This window comes from Acinonyx jubatus, chromosome X, assembly GCF_027475565.1.
Source record: "Acinonyx jubatus isolate Ajub_Pintada_27869175 chromosome X, VMU_Ajub_asm_v1.0, whole genome shotgun sequence".
In the NCBI taxonomy this organism is placed as follows: Eukaryota; Metazoa; Chordata; class Mammalia; order Carnivora; family Felidae; genus Acinonyx; species Acinonyx jubatus.
The window spans coordinates 108,002,888-108,019,851 of record NC_069389.1 but is presented as its reverse complement, the minus strand read 5'-3'; positions in this window follow the sequence as shown (position 1 = coordinate 108,019,851).

The window sequence follows — 16,964 nt, the reverse complement described above, 5'->3', positions numbered from 1 at the left end:
TATTATAGTCATTCAGCACATGAGTAGACATCAGAAATGCAGTCATTGTGTTAGATCTGTTCAGGCCTCTGTAACCAAGTACCATAGACTGGAGGGCTTGTCAACAACAGACGTTTCTTTCTCATGACTCTGGAAGCTAAAAATTCAAGATCGGGCCTGGTGACGCACTCTTCCAGGTTGCAAGCTGCTGTCTTCTGGTTGTGTTTTCACGTGATGGAAAGACAGCGAGTGAGCTCTCTGGCGTTCCTTTTATAAGGCACTAATTCCATGCACGAGGGCCCCCCTCTCATGACCGAATCACTTCCCCAGGGCCCCACTTCTTAATACCAGCACCCTGGGGGGTGAGGATTTCAACATATGAACGTGGGGGATGCACAGTCCATTGCAGTCGTGGTATTGAAGACACAACTGTTCATTTAAAAATCTCCTGCCCCTTTCTGAGGAAAACCAGATAACCCCCCAAAGCACCACATTCATCCAACGGACGTTTATGGAGCTTGTCCTCTGTTCCAGACATTATGATAGGTGCTGAGTGTGCAGTGGTGAATGAAACCAGCAGCCTGGTCAGGAGGAAACAGGTATTCCAGCTCAGAGAAAAGCTGTGCAGTGGATGTGAGCTGTGACCATCACAAAGACCACAGGTAGTGGGGCGCCTGGGTGGCTCGGTCAGTTTAGCGTTGTCTGACTCTTGATTTCGGCTCAGGTCATGATCTCACGGTCGTGGGATCGAGCACCACACAGGGCTCCACGCTGAGCGTGGAGCCTGCTTAAGATTCTCTCTCTCTCCCTCTGCCCCTCTCTCCTGCTCTCTCTCTCTCTCAAATAAGAAAAAAGAAAGACCACAAGGAGTTTAGTCCAATATGATGGGGAGGGGCAGTTGATAGTGGCAAGAAATGAGGCTCAAGAGGTAGCAGTGCTTCCCTGCCTCGTCCTCTCTTCAGAAATTCCCAGATTATTAAACGCCACAACACACAGAAATAACTCAATGCTGGACACATTAGACCTGGGTCGCCACGTGCAGGCTGTGTGCTTCACAAATGCAAGGAGCACTTTTCACCGAGACACCCCCTGGGGTTGTGCAACGAGTCAGCCTCGGAAGAGACTCCAGACGCACATGGTAATAAGAGTCGTTTCCGTGTGCCAGACACCTCATATGTATAATCTCATCCAATCCTCACAATAGGGCTGCAAGAGAAAAATTGGTTTCTCGGTTTTGTAGATGAGGAAACTGAGGCTCAGACAAATCGAGGCCATGCAGTAAGGAACGTCATGCAGATTCAAACCCAGGTTTGTCTGGCTCCAAAGTCCACTTTCTCCCACTGTACTCAACACTCCCTCCCCGAGAAGAGAAGCCTCTAGCTGGGTTGGAAGATCCAGCCCAAGATCCAAGGAAGATTTCCTTGTAGAGGTGGGCAATGACCCCACTCTTAGAAAATGAGGACGAGTTAGCTGGGCAGAGAAGAGGACGAAGAACATTCTTGGTGGGCACAAGCACTGGGGCAGGGTGAAGAAGCACACTGTTGGAAGATGGACACTTGGGGGCTATAGCTCCAAACCAGGCGAGAAGACGTGTGGAATGAGAACCATTTCAAGTGAAGAACAACAAGACTTCGTTCCTTTTAGCCTACAAAACAGTTACATGTGGATATAAGCCCCATTCATGATTAAGAGATCAATTGAGCAGTGTAGGCAAATTTGGAGTGTGGAAAACTCCGGAGCACAGAGAGCAGCCTTCATGGAGGGCATCAGACTTGAGCTGAATCCCGATCTGTCTGTGACAACGAAGGATTGAATCAAAGAAGGTATCACCATTCCGAGCCTGAGAAGCTCAGAAGACATGGTGAGCTCTGGATTTAAGTGAGGAAATTGGAGAGAGGAGAGAGGACAGGGGTGAAGATGAGTCCAGATTAGATGTGTGGAGTTTGGTAGATGATAGTAACATCCCAGTGGATGAGACCAGGAATTAGCTCAAGGAGTTGGAAGGGGTAATTCCTGGGAGATACAGCCTTGGAGAGGTCACGTGCATACAGGCAATCAGGACCACAGTGTCAGAATTCCCTAACACTTAATATTCAAGGCACAGTTAGGAAAAGAAGCAGATACATCAAAGGAGACCAAGCAAAAGTGATCAAGAGATGGAAGGAGATGAGTCAAGGTGGAGTAAGCCTAGTCACCATGGAATTGGGAGCCTTTGAACTAGGCCATAAAGCCGAGAGAGAGAATTTCATTAGGGGAAGTTGGAGGGGAAGGGCATTCTAGGCAAAGGAAACAGCAAGGACAAACACGCAAAGCAACATGGTGGTCAAGAATCAGATCTTGCCCGGTAAACGTCTCGGTATAATTAGGCACGAGTTGTCAGAATTCAGGAGTAGTCTGCACTCGTTGACTTGGACGTGTCATTAGTTAGGGAAAGCGTACTGTGGCCGTCTTGGCTGCGTGTCCCTTCTGCACTGGACCGCCTCCTTCTTGAGCACGGGGCACCCTCTCCTACTTGTTTGCTTCTTTGGTTCGCCTTTCTCTTACATGGCCCTTGGTGAAGGTACTCTGTCGGTGCTCAATCCAGTTGACTGGTACCGAAGAAGGGGCGGAGAGTTCCTAAGCATAAGAGCCATCCCAAAGACGGGAAGATAAAACTGTTGTAACCAAAAAAATGCACTTTGAACTGGCTAAATTATGTACCTTTTGAAAGGTTTATTTCTTTATTTTTTTGGTGGGTGGGGGGCGGGCAGAGAGAGCGGGAGAGAAGATCCCAAACAGGCTCTGTGCTGTCAGTGCAGAGCCCGACGCAGGACTCGATCTCAGGAACCATGAGATCAGGACCTGAGCCAAGACCAAGAGCCGGAGGTTTAACCAACTGAGCCACCCGGGCACCCCTATTTACCTTTTGAAATGCCACGCTTAAAAAAAAGTATTTTCCTCCTTTACTGTGGTAATATTCACTCCATTTTGGAGGGGGTGCGACTTATAAAAAAAAAAAAACCTTCCACATAGTGTTCATCATATTTGTAGTAATAAGAAGAAATGTTTTATTGCCATCAAAAGAAATGAGAGTTTTCATCTTTCTTTCGATCTCTGGAAAGCCAAAATTATCTGAAACCGTTTGTTACGGTAATTGCTTGTCAAATATTTAAAGATTAGAGCCATGGGGCCCCTGGCTGGCTCAGTCAGAAGAGCATCTGACTCTTGATCTTGGGTTGCAAGTTCAAGCCCCATTATGGGTGTAGAGATCACTTTAAAAAAAAATTACAGAGGGCTCCCGGGTGGCTCAGCCGGTTGAGTGTCGCACTCTTGATTTTGGCTCAGGTCATGATCGCAGGGTCGTGGGATTAAGCCCCATGTGGGGCTCTGCACTAAGTGTGGAGTCAACTTGAGATTCTCTCTCTCTCTCTCTCTCTCTCTCTCTCTCCCTCTCCCCCTCTCCCCCACTTGCACTCGCTCTGTCTCTCTAAAATAAAATTTAAATGTAAAAAATTAGAGCCATAATCTGTACACTTAAAAATGGTTAAAATGGCAAACATTACATTTATTTTCACACAACTTTTTAAATCACCAAAAAAGATTAGAGCCATAATGAGATTTTTCATGCATAAAAGGAGACTCAAAAGTAACATTAAATTTTTGGTTCCTATAACCTGAAAACAGCGAACCAAATTTTTTTAAGTGTGTAAAGTATATGTTAATGTCAAGGGCAAAAAGTCTTTTATCCCTAATTTTAACCAATAGCACATTTTGGAGATGCACGAAAGTCCCCCCATCCCTGCATCCGTCCACCAGTAATGATAGCCTGGTGAGGCATTACACTAAGACACTGCTGTTCAGACACACACGCGCACACACATACACACACACAGAGGCACACACACTGTGTGTGTTTATAAGAAATGCATTATCAAGGGACAAGTGTTTATTATAAAGGGAAGACTTTCAGAGAACCCACTTTAATTCTAAGCAGTATTAATCCCTATGATTGATCTCTATGATATCCCACTTAAATTGTAATGATAGGGATGCCTGGCTGGCTCAGTCAGAAGAGCGTGCGAATCTTGATCTCAGGGTTGTGAGTTTGAGCCCCACGTTGGGTATAAAGATTGCTAAAAAACTAAATAAAATTAATAGAAAGTAAATTGTAATGATAGTTATTTCCAAAAAAGAAAGAAAGAGAGGAGAGGGGGAAAGAGAGGAGTTAGAGGGAGAGGGGGAGGAGGAGGGAGAGAGAGAGACTCAGTTTTGTGATTTTCTACAACTTTTTCAAAAGAAAATAAAGTATCGGGTCAGATTTTGGCTTACCAACTTAATGTCGCTTATACAATCACAAGACATTCTGTACTCGTTATCTATTACTGAACAACAAATCACTCCGAACCACAGCCATTTGTGATCTTACAGCATCTGTGGGTCGGGAATCTGGCACAACTTAGCTGGGGCTTCTCGCTCGGGGCCTCTCAGGATGTGCAGTGAAGCCCTCAGTGCAGCTGCATTCACCTCAAGGCTCAACTGGGGTTGGAGGATCCACTTCCAAGCTCACTCAAGGGGCTGTTGGCAGGAGGCCCCAGCTCCCCTCTGTCGGCCTCTCCGTAGGCTGTCTGAATGTTCTCGTGGTTTGGAAGATGGTGATGATGTGCCTGATCATGATGATCATCATGGTGATAGAAGGAAATGAAGGGGAGGGGAGGGGATGGAGGGGAGGGGAGGGGAGGGGAGGGGAGGAGCCCACACTAGATGCCACAGGCTTTTTGTAATCCAAACTCAGAGGTGACATCTCGCTTCTGCCATATTCTGTTTGCTAGAAGCATGTGTCCAGTTCCAGCCCATGTACAAGGGGAGGGGATTACACACAGCGGGGAACACCAGGAGGTGGGGATCACTGGGGACCGTCATACAGGCAAACCACAAATACAACATTCTTCCGCTTATTTATGAAAATACAGTGAATGGCAGGACACGGACCGGGTAGAGAAACACATCAACTGTCACCGTACCCTTGCCTTGGTCAGTTCTGTTTTCCTTCTCCGGGGAAAACAAGTCTTACAAGCCGCAAGTTGCAGGACTGACTGATTGGTGAAAAGCGTCCCAGAGGAAGCTTCCATATGTTTTTACAAGGGGACATTGATGACAACAGTTAAAGCCAAAGGAAAACAGTATACAAGGTAAATCAAACAATATGCACGGTGATACCGGGTAGAAATTCTAATGTAGTTTCCAATGTCACCCATGTTAGGGATCATATAAATTCTGTCAACAATCCTCTAACGCAGTACAACTCAGACCAGGCCAACAGTCTTCCAAATCAAGAGGCAGGGGGTTTTGCTCATGGATTTCTATATTAAGAGCAACACAATTTTTCCCCATCACTCCCTACTTCCGGTTTTGGCTTGCCTCTAATCCAACTCACCAGCATCTGGCTTGGCCTTCGGGGAAGTTCTTGTGACTTGCCCGAAGGGTGATGCGTGAAATGCAACTAGCTCACAGGTTGCTAACCAGCACTGGCTGAGAGGCGCTCTGGGGTCAGGAGCAGGTGGGAGGATTGGGGGCGGGCATTCCTAAACAGGTTTCCAGAAGGGAAGTGACAGGCTGGCCTTTTCCTCCTTTGTCAGCCTTCATTTGTAGGTGTCCTCCGACTGGTAAAGGGGACTTGCTCTGAGACAGAGAAGTAAATGCTAGTGCCAGTTTTCAGATGTAAAGGAACATACAAACGCCCTGCCACTCTCTCCGAACGACTGCCATTCGAAGGCACTTATGGTCTACAGTCACTAGGAGGAATATTTAAATTGCCCAGGCTATTTTCAGTGTTATTTTAACTTTGTCACACACGCCCTATTATATAAACACCATGCTAATGTAAATTATTCACCTCTTAAAGTTGCTTCAAAATTTTTGACTTTTAGCCAAATACCTATTTCAATACACACACACACACACACACACATCTTTAAAAGAAAAGTTTATTTTCCAAGTAATGCCCATAGAATATTTGGTCTGTTTTCTAAGCTGCATTTACGTAACAAAATACAAAACAAAAAAAAAAAAAAAAGGCTGGTGACCAAGTCTATGCAGCGAGTGAGACTGGTTTCTTTGGGGCTAGAGGAAGTTCCTCCCCACTACAGAGGATGGGTCAATTTAGGGACAAACTGACCCAAAGTCAACCTCCATGACCTTCCCACACCAACTCCCTATAATAATTTACAGTCTGCAACCAAAATAAAATAATCTCTTCTCAAAGCTGCCTTCTTAAGTGACCCAAACTACAAATTAATTCTCGTTTTCATTTCGCATTTCATTGTCTGCTGAAGTTGTGCTCCATTGGGGTGGAGATTCTATTTGGATTATATTCTGATTATATTCAGATGCACCTGAACTCTACATAGCTTGTGATATTTCGGTCACAGCATCTATGGGGACACTCCATTCCATCAAATCGGCACATGATGTGAAGTTTCTGGATCCTTTCGATGATTTTTTTTTTTTTTGCCTGATATTGACTGGTATTTCAAAACATATTTTTACGAGTCATTTAACAAGAAGTTGATCAACTTTGAAGGACAGTCCAGTTCTAGTTGGGGAGTATTTTGATGTGTGCACGCGCAGTGTGTGAGAGAGGGATGGAAGGGGGGAAGAGGGAGGGAGAAAGAACACTATCTGTTGTATTTGCATGCCTACTATGTATCAGGAGATGGGCTAGGCATGCAAATACAAAAGATAGTGTATTTTCATCGTGTCTCTTCCCTAGGAAGAAAACTCACTCCCGTGTGGCATGGAACATAGCACATTCCGATTATTCAGGTCATCGGAGGTTTGCCACAGTTCGAAGTTTGTAGAGTGACCACGTAAGCCAAGTGAATCTGTTGCAAACACTGCTTTCGTTACATCACACCCCCACTCAAGGCCCTTTGGAGGCTTCACATCACCTTGCAGGTAAAGCGAAAACTCCCGTGCCTGCTTGCACGCCTCCCATAGTCTATTTGTTCTAGATTGGATGGACACTATTTGTCCTGCCCAATCTCCAACTAATTCCCAAGTAGATATCCTCTGTCCAACTCTTCTCTGTCTCCTGGCCTCTGACCACGTCGTTTCCCCCATTCTGGCCAAACTCCATCTTCCCTTCAAGGACCAGCTTGACACCTAAAAGTATATAATGATGGGCCGCCTGGGCAGCTCAGTTGGTTAAGCATCTAGACTCCTGATTTCGGCTCAGGTCGTGATCTCACAGTTCATGAGACCAAGCCCGGTGTCAGGCTCTGTGCTGACAGCAAGGAGCCTGCTTGGGATTCTCTCTCTCTCTCTTTGCTTCTCCCCACTTTGAGTGCATTCTCTCTCTCTCTCTCTCTCAAAATAAACAAACATGAAAAAAATTGTTAAGTATAAAATGATGATGACAGGTTTTCAGGAGAAGGTTTACAGGACTGAGTAGCTAATTTCAAAGTAGATTAATTCCATATTACTAAAGGAGATGTGTTTCAGATTCAGTCCCAAGGGCACCAAAGGCCACCGAAGCCAACTGTTGAGGATGTTGGCCAAAATCTTTACCACCAGCAGGAACCTTCTCACTCCCTCCACTTCCTCTTATCCCTTCTCAGGTGTGCCTTTATTTGGCCAATAATATGTACTGGACACCAGATGAGGGTGCGAGGTAAAATTGTGCAAAGTGCCAAGAGATACCCCACAGATAGACATGTCCGATCCCCTGGGAGCTTGTCATCTGCTAGGAAGAGACTCAGAGTAACTAACTTTATTAACGTGCTTGGACAGGGCAGGGCAGAGGCAGTTAACTCCACTCTGAGGTCATATGAGAAGGCTTCAAGGAGGAGGCGGCCTTTGAGTTGGGCCTTGAGGGATGAGGAAATAGGAAGAACAGACATCTCGGGCAGGGAAACACAAAGAAGGTGCGGCCGGAGGGTGGGGGCACAACCAGAGGGGCAAATTGGAGCCAGGCTGAAGAGGGCCTTGAAGGCCACATTCAAGGGTTCCTTTTACTTGTGTGATTTTTGTGCCAAGGATTACATTTCTTACATTGCTTACATTTAGGCAGAATTGTGTTTTCAGAGTAGAACTTAGGGGACCCCTAGGAGGGGGGCAAAACTCAGCTGGGAGATGAGTGGGGAGACTGAGAAGGTGACCTTGGTGACCCAGGGGCACAGATCGAGGGTTTGAACTAAGAGACAGGAGTGGAGGAGAAGGATTTGGTTTTCTTTTTTCTTTTTCATCTTCTTTTGGTCTCTCTTCTGCCCTGGCTCTCTCTCTCCCCCTCCTCCTTGTCTGTGGCCTAGGTATCCCCTGGGGACACTGGAGTAAGAAAGATGCTGAGCCCTGGGTTTAGGGCAAATGCTAAAAATGAAAACTGGGTCTACACGTCCAGCTGTATTCCATGCCGATGGATGGGACTCACTCTGCTCAGTAGCTACTACAAAATCCCACCCGATTTTAAACCCAAGACCTATTTTAGGAGACAGGAAGTGAAAAAAAAAATGACATTTTCCACCAGTCCTAGAAATTCTGCCTATTAAGTCTTTTTTTTTTTTTTTTTTTTTAATAATGCCAGCAGTTACATTACAGGGACAAGAAGGAGAGCTGCCTGTGAGTCCTGGATCGTTCAGTGTTAACAGCTTTAATGTAAATGTTTCAGTTAGACATATTGACTTTTCCTCCTTCCCTATTTCAACAAAGTATTTCATGGTTTGGAAAACACATCTCGGTTTGAAACAAAGATAGCACCCCTTAGCACCCTTCAATTTCCTGTTCCCTCCTCCTCCCTCTGCCCAGCAAGATATTATTTGCCCCCAGGAGCGTTTTCCTTTATATAGCAAGATCCTAAAAGTGAAGTCATTCAGACTTGGCAGAGCTCTGTGCTTTTTTACGGGACCTCCTTGGTGCTGATCACTTTGGGGCTTTTAAAACTTTTTTTGTATAAATGGAGCAACCAACTGTCCGAATGCATTTCAGCTTCCTGAACACAATCACATTTGACGTGTTGACATTGATCTATACTGTTTTTTTTTTCCCTTCTCTCTTTTTCATAATCGGGTAAGACTCAAGGAAAGTGCTAGAAGTGTAAGGTTAGAAACTGATGATCATAACGTTTAGCGTGAAAGCAAGTGTCAAAACCTAGCCTGGGACTACACTTGAACTCCTATCCTTGTACATAGGAGATGGGTTTTCTATCTCCACATCCCTCTCATTGCACTTTGCTCTATCAGTTCATACGCTGCACAAAGTCATGCTTACTTGTAGGACAGTGACACTGTAGGGCCAGCATGGAGTAGCGAATGAGGCCACCCTGTGCCCCTTCATTGTGGCCTTCCTTTACGCGAAGGTCCGATCATTTCTGTCATCTGAGACAGTCTTTGATTCAGTGGGCAAAAATCCAGGAATAATTAAGACAATAATAGTACACACCCGACAAGAAAAACATGCTGTGTTTAAAGAAGAAATCCCTGCAGCACTCAAGGCAGTGATTCTGCGTCTTTGAGGATGGAAAAGAGACCTTGAAATCAAAAGCAACAGCCATCAAGGATTTACTAAGCTCCTCTTTGGCAGAAAGGAAAAATGTACTAATTCATTCTACTTTTTCCTGGTGAGATCATGGGGGTGGGAGAAGTTTAAGATTTGAATTTTTCCCCCAAAGTTCTAAGTTTTGCAAAAAGCAATTTTTTTATCATAACTAATTTCATAAAGTGCAAAAATTACCAAATGGCCCTCTCTTTTTTTGTTTAATCTGACAGATTACTGCTCGCTACTAGCCTTTGCTTGAACCCTGAAAAAAAAGCCTTTACAAATAACACAGTAGAAGCTTCATAACACGATCCCGGTTGTTTTCTTTCTGTTAAATCTGTAACTCTATCCTGATTTTATCTCTCCGAAGACTTCTGGATATTTACAACATAAGGAAAGTCTTGTTTACCTAACTCAAGGCCTTCATGAAACACGTAATCGTAAGAGACATTTCTATTTAAAATGAACATGCCAAGATACAGACATTTTCTTTACAACTCCTTTCTCTAGTACCTATTTCCAAACATCCACTCGCAATGGCTTTTCAGAAAACACTTTTCCAGAGATTACTCCAAATACCTTGTTGTGCGTAACTTCCTTGCTGAGTATCTCCAGTCTAGAGCTAATTTATTTTTCTCAGCTGCACTTTCAGACCCTTCAAAGCTATTGCTAAATTCCCCTCCCTCCGCTGACTCTAAGTATTTCTTAGCAAGGTAATTTCTGAATGTTTCATGGCAGACTCCAGGAAGAAAAAATATGTGCTATTTTCCTGAAAACCACTCGCTTGGAAACAGTCCTTTAGAGATGACAATAAACAGTGGCTGGTGTCCCTTTCGTTTTGGGGTCCCAGTGGCCCAGTGAGAAGTTGCCTCACTAGCGGTGGAGGGCCTCCCTGACGTGGGGCCTGGCCGCTGCTGAGTCGAGCAGGGTTCTAATCCCAGGACGAGTTTCTAAGCACTTCGGAGGGCAATTTAAGTCCTGCGAGTTTGTCCAGTTGGGAAGGGCCTACTAAAATGAGAAGCCATTTGCAGAATTAGGGTTTGCTCCCGAGGTCCTAAGAAAACCTAAGAAAATCCTTGAGACATCATATTCGAAAAATATTTGAAGATTGTTCACTTGAGTAAATACTTAAGCCTGCCCTCCCTCACTTTCTGCGGTCTGGGGCCATGTTACTCACCCTCAAAGAATTCATCAATATTCAACTGGCTCTCTAATTTGCTGATGTAGCAAAGAGCGTTTAATAAAGAAAGCTGTTGCAATTTTTCTTTACAGGACGTGCCACAAACTCGACTTTTGTCTTAAGGTGCTGGAATCTTCTGCCCTGCTACTAATATAGGTAGGAAAATAAATGCTTACATGCAGTTAGATCAACACAAGCAAATTTACCCACGAAGCCGAGCCTTAAAAGCCCAGAGAAGTCTTTCACCCCAAGGACACTGGAGCTTTATAAATGATCTGAGGATTTAGAAGCTTGTTCAGTCACGTCTGACGGACCGGCAAGCTTTCAGCCTGTCCACGAAGAGTTCTGAAGACATTAATAGGGAAACTGTAGTTCAGTAATAAGTTTTTAGCGCCCACCGAAGCCGTACAAGTCACTGCAGTTTTAAAATCCTTCCTGAAAACCCAATCTTAGTCGTACAATCCTCTTGGATATTTTTTTTTTTTAAAGCCTTTGCAGACCCTGTTAGACTCCATTCTCCCTCCCCCCACCTCTAAAAAAAAAAAAAAAAAAACAAGCCGCAGACACCAGCGAAAGGCCGCGAAGCACTTGCAACGCCTTGGGTCTGCGAGATCGCTCTGGCAAAGAAATTAAACTTTTTACATCAGACCTACAGAAACATGACAGTAAAATGCATGCGAGAGTTAAGGAGCTCAAGAAACTCGAGAGCCGAGCACGGTGGAATCCGTGGTTCTATTTCTGTGTACTGATTTCCTGCGTGCGTGTGTGTGCGTGCGTGTGTGTGCCACTGTTCCATTTTCTTTCCGCACCTGATTTTTTTTTTCCAGCGCCCGCGCGCGCTCCTCCGCCACCCCGCTCTCAGGCGCTGGACGCAGGCCGCGACAGCCTCGGCCTCCCTCGGGGAGTGCGGGGGACCCGGGCCGCGGCGGCGGTGTCAGCGCGCGGCTCTGCTCCCCGCGGCCCACTGCTCTCCTCGCTCGTCCGCGGCGCAGGCGGCCAGGCACGGCGGAGTCCACCCAGCCGGAGTGGGACCCGGGGTCGCCGAGAGCCGCCGGGGCGGCCCCGGTCCCAGCGATCGCGCCGGGCAGCTCCTCAGCCGCTCGGTGCGCCTAGCTGCCCACCTGCCCCGAGGGCCCCGGGGCCCCAGCCCTCCTTCGTGCGGTGTCCCGGGCTGTGGCCGCCGCGGGCCGCGCTACCCACTGCCCTTCCCGTCCAGAGCCGGCTCGCTTGGAGTCCTGCTTGCTGGCGGATTTGTCCCACCCGGGACGGGCAGAGAGAAAGAAGCCGCGCTCATAGACAGCGTTTAGGCGCTACTTCATAAGGATGGCTCACAAAATGTTTATTTTGACACTTTGCAAATATGCAGAAAAGTTGAAAGAACAACAAGAGGAACGGTCTGTTTACCACCACCCCCCCTCCACCAACTTGGATATAACAACTGTTGCCCTATTGCAACACTTGCTTCCTCTGTGTGTGTGCGCGCGCGCGCGCGCGTGTGTTCGCTGCATCATTTGAAAATTGCAGACATTGTGACTTTTCACCTCTGCACTTCAGCGTGCATCTTCTAAGTATAGGGACGTTCTCGTACTTGTCTTCACCCTTCTCACACCTAAGGAAATTAACTCTCCGTCCCGAACAGCACCCACAATAAGGGCTCTTCCCTTCCTGTATCCCCACTTCGTCTTAAAATCAGCTTCCCTTCTTGGAATGGGGCTTGGGTAGACAACTGCTCCCTCCCTCCGTGCTATGTCCCCCAGTGCGGACGGCCAGCCTGTTCGGGGATCCCCTCGTGCCAGGGGCCTCTCTCCCTGAGAGCTTGGCCAGACGGCGGGGGCCGGGTTGTCCCAGTAAGTCTGGACTCACTCGCGTGGGGAGAGCCTCACTCACGCGGTCCCAGACCCCCATCTCTTCCCCAAACCTTTTCAGGCACCCCCAGCGAGCTCAGCGCCGGGAGGCGGGGGGGGGGGGGGGGGGGTCTTTGCTCAGCCACCTTACTCCCTTCCGGCAGCTCAGAGGGCACCGCGAGGGGACCGATGGGCGTGGGGCGGCGACCGTCTTGTCGGTCTCTGGGTGCGCGCTGCGCTACCTAGAGCCCCTGGCTTTGCCATTTTCCATACTCTTTCTTTTCTCCCTGAAGCCCGCTACTCGGCTCTGCATCGGCTACTCCGCGCGCCCAGTGCCCCCCTCGGCCCTTGGCGGCTGCGGGCCCAGGCTGTGGCGTCGAGCGCCCGCACACCCCCCCCCTCCTCGCCGCTCCCCTCGCCCCCTCCCCCCTTTCCGCCCCCGGGCCCGGGAGAGGCGCGCGGGACGGGGAGGGGTTGGGGGGGTGGGAGCGTGAGCACCGCGTGGCCACGCCCCCGGAGCCGGCTTTTTCTAGGGCCGCTGCCGGAGGCTCTCCGCTGGCTCCCCGCTCGCCTCCCGTGCGTGCACAGCTCCGGCCCTCGCTCCGCTCCGCCACGCCGCTCTCCGAGCTTCGCCGAAGCCAGCGCGAGAGCGCGCCCTCAGCGCCGCCACCCCGGCTCCCGGCGCCCCGGTCCCCGTTGCTCGGTGCCCGGCCCCCGCGCCCCGCGACCTCGCGGTCTCCCAAGTCCCGGTCCTGCTCCCCGCCTGGCCCCGCTCTCTCACTGTCTGTGTGCTCCCCCCACCCCCACCCCGTTCCTCCCTCTCTCTTTTGCTTGCTTGCTTGCTCGTTCGCTAGCTCTCAGACCAGGCGAAGCAGCTTCGCAGGAAAATCCCAGAAACCTTTGCAAAAAGCTGACAATGAAATTTAAGAAGTTCTTCGATTTCGGCGCCATTTTCGAGTGGAGCGAGAGGTGACATGCGATTTTTTTTAAAAGGGACTTGTTGGCTGGCGTCTTCCCCGCTAGTAACGTTGGTTACGGCAGACTGGAAAAAAAAAATCTGGTGACAATGCTGAAAAAGTTCAGTGTTGCTTTGGGGTTGTAAAGCGCGTTGTGGGCCAGGGTGCGGGTGAAACAGACCTTGAAAGTGTTTAGCACACGACTACGGCCGGGAAAATTGTTAGGAAACGGGCTGGAGAAAAGCTAACATGGAGGGGTGGGGAGAGCAAACCGAGTAGAGGGGCAGTGACCGACTGTCAGCCTCGCCAGGGTCGGGAGCCACCGGTTTTGACAGACTGTAAATGGACTTTTCGTGGCTCTTATATGCAAGCAGGAAAATATGTGTTAGAAAGAAATGTGGTTAATTTCGCATTGTCTTTTCCCAATTAAAACTTTCAGACATGTTTAGTTTTCCCTGGAGGAAACTTGACATTAGGAAAGTTTGGCACGAACGCGCCAAGGGAAGGTACATCGTGTGTTTGGGGCGTGGGGAAGAAGGCATTTGCAAAATTAAGACAAAACGTTGTAAAATATGAACGGAAGAAGAGGCGTATTCTTTGGCTCTTAAATGAGTTGGCCAAACACAGTTCAGTTCGTCAGGGGGTGGGGCTATGGGCCACTCGAAAGTATCGATTCTTTGTCTATTGTATCAGCGACTGACCATCTCCTGAAGTGACCAGACGCCTCTTTGTAATCTGTTTTCGTAAGTAAATTTCAGTCTAAAGGGAAATCTGTAAAGTAGGGGATCGAGGTGCCTCTTTAGGAATGTAAGTCGTTGTCCTGTCACTGGGAGAGAAGAAAGGGGTTAAGTGAAAGGTACAAATGAATTCAATTCCAGTGAGTTTGCAGAGCGATCTGGACGGGTCCTTCGCCTTTGACACCATTGCTATTTCGAATAAACTTTCGTTTTTCTAAGTAGTCAACTAAGGAAATGTTAAATTAGGGATGACTTTAACATCTGATGTGATGGTTCACATGTTTGTGTGGAACGTAAATATTTAATTGGGAGAGGGTTGTGGAGTTTCAAAATATAACTGTACATTTGCTAAACATGTTTTTCTTTCTTTTTAAGGGCAACCAAGGACGTTTTTCACCATTAATCCCAAAAGTCACTATAAGAGTTGTTTGTACATAACATAGCCAGAACAAGATGGAATTTAGAAACATTTAACTGTATGTCCCAATTGAGGGAGTGGAGTTACTATATTAATAACCGTGTTTACCATGACATAAGCAGTGTAACTGGTAACACTGGGTCTCTGTCCGGCGTTAGGAATGTTGTTGTTAGTCTGATTCAGTACTCTGCTCATTTTATCAACTAATAAGTAGGACACGACATCCCTTGTACTGGTTCTGAAACACCGACGTGATTTTTAAATGAACCAAAACACTTGGCAGATTTGGTTGGATGCTTCAAGTGTCCGTTACTTGTATTGAAATGTATTTTAATTTGCAAACCCATTAGAGTTTTGTGGTGGCTTTGTTGTTTTAACTTTTAGGTGTGTGCTTGAGGTTACAGAGTAGTTTCTTCTGTGCTTAATTGACTATTTCGTTTAAAGGAGGGGGAGTGGGTGCCTTGTAACTTATTGCTGATGGGTGTCCATTTTAAGAAGGGAAAAAAGTGGTATCTAATGAGTTAATCATTAAGGAGTATGCACTGTGCCGGCCATTTCAGGACATGAAAGAGTTTCTCTGGAACTGCTTGACACAGGAAGGAGTGAATTGACATCAAGTATTTAAACTGCTTTGATTTATGTTTTGATAGGTGACATTGAAAGGTATAAATTGTTTATAAATAACGTTGAATAGCCAGGTTTATACGTAAACATCCAGATATTTTATTTGGGGGCAGTTATCTCTCATTCTTTGGTGCCTCGAGGGAAGAGCTCAAAGCAGGGCGTTTGCTGCAAGAATGGGGCACGGGGGGGGGGGGGTTAAAAAGGAGCTCGGATGCTTGTATGGACCAGCTGTGTTTCCCAGCTCTCTTATGTGTTAGAATCAGCTGAAGCTGCCAGAGACATTTTGGTTATCACCTTTAATCAATAAGTGAAAAGTTTCTTTTTTTTTTTTTAAATGGGGACATTCAATGAGACTTACGGTTCATAGCCTGCAGCAGGAAGACGTTTCCCTAATACTTTAAAGCTGGCAAGAGTGACCCGGATATTGCCAAAGCGCCTCAATTTATTTTATCTTACTATTATTACTCTCAGAGGTAAGATTCTTTCCCACCTTCGTTCCTGACTCCCACCCCTCTGATTTTCACCCTACACTTTTCCAAGATTCAGCCTCTGGGAAAAAAATACTGAGAGCCACACCCTTCGCTCCACCTGCCAGTCCTGGAAGTCACGCGGTGAAGTTCTAAAAAGTACGTCGATCTGGAATGACGTGTCTTAGTCCTGCGTTTTGCTTTGTTCCTCGCCTTCGGGCGGGACTTGACGGGGCTTCCTTCCAGTCATCTTGTCTTTCTCCACCTGCAGGTACCCCAGAACGATTCCCCCTTCGTTGACTCCGAGGGGATGCAGCAGCAATTCATGTTTTGAAGTGCTTTAAACGGTTCAAAACGTGAGGCGCTGCTATACCCCCTCGCGGGGAAGTTGGAAGGTTGGGTTCTGCTGGACGTGGGCTCCCGCGGGACGCCCGCTCCCAAAGGCCAGTTCGGGAGCAGGTAGGTGGGCGGGGGCTTTGGTCTCTCTTCCTCTTCCCTCTACGCCTCTCCCCGCCCTCGAGGCCCCGCCATAGTCCGGGGAGAGGGCCAGGGCTGTGCGACGACTTCGGTGAGGGTGGTGGTCGAGGGCTGCGCGCAGGCGTTGAGCGCCGAGCAGGGACGCGGTGGCCCGCTCTCAGCCGTGCCCTAGCAGCGGGAACAGTACTGCAGTGGGCGATCGGTGCTCTGGAGTATTGTTTCTGCTGCCCGGGCAAGGCTGGGACTGCCGCACGGGCCCACCCGCCAGGTAAGTCCTCGTGCGGCGCCTGCCGTGTCCGCCCCGGGAGGAGCGAGCAGCTAGGCCCGGGACTAGCGCGTAGCGCGTTTGCTGTCCCTCAGACGGTTGCCCGTCTTTGAATACGTAAATGGCTGTGAAAGATGCTTCCTCGTAGCACCCCTTTCCCTGCCCAGGTAAAATGTAAAGGATTGCAAAGATCCCTTCCCGATCACTTAGAATACCACCCACACGACCAAAAGGACTACCTTCAAGGCCCAACAAGTCAAGGAGGGCTGGATATTGGAAAAGGAGCGAGAGGTGGCAGGAAGGGCGACCCGCTGCAAGCAGTTCCCAGGCCACTCTGTGGCTCCTGGGAACCGGGCTCACATCCTGCATGTGGAGAGGGCTTTGGAGTGCAGGAAAGATTCACGTTTCCGCCCCTTCCCGACACCCTCTTTCCCTCCCGCCCCCTCCCCAGCTGTGTGGCGGGGACCTTCCTTGGGGTTCGGGCAACGACGGATCGGGGCGAGGCCTAGC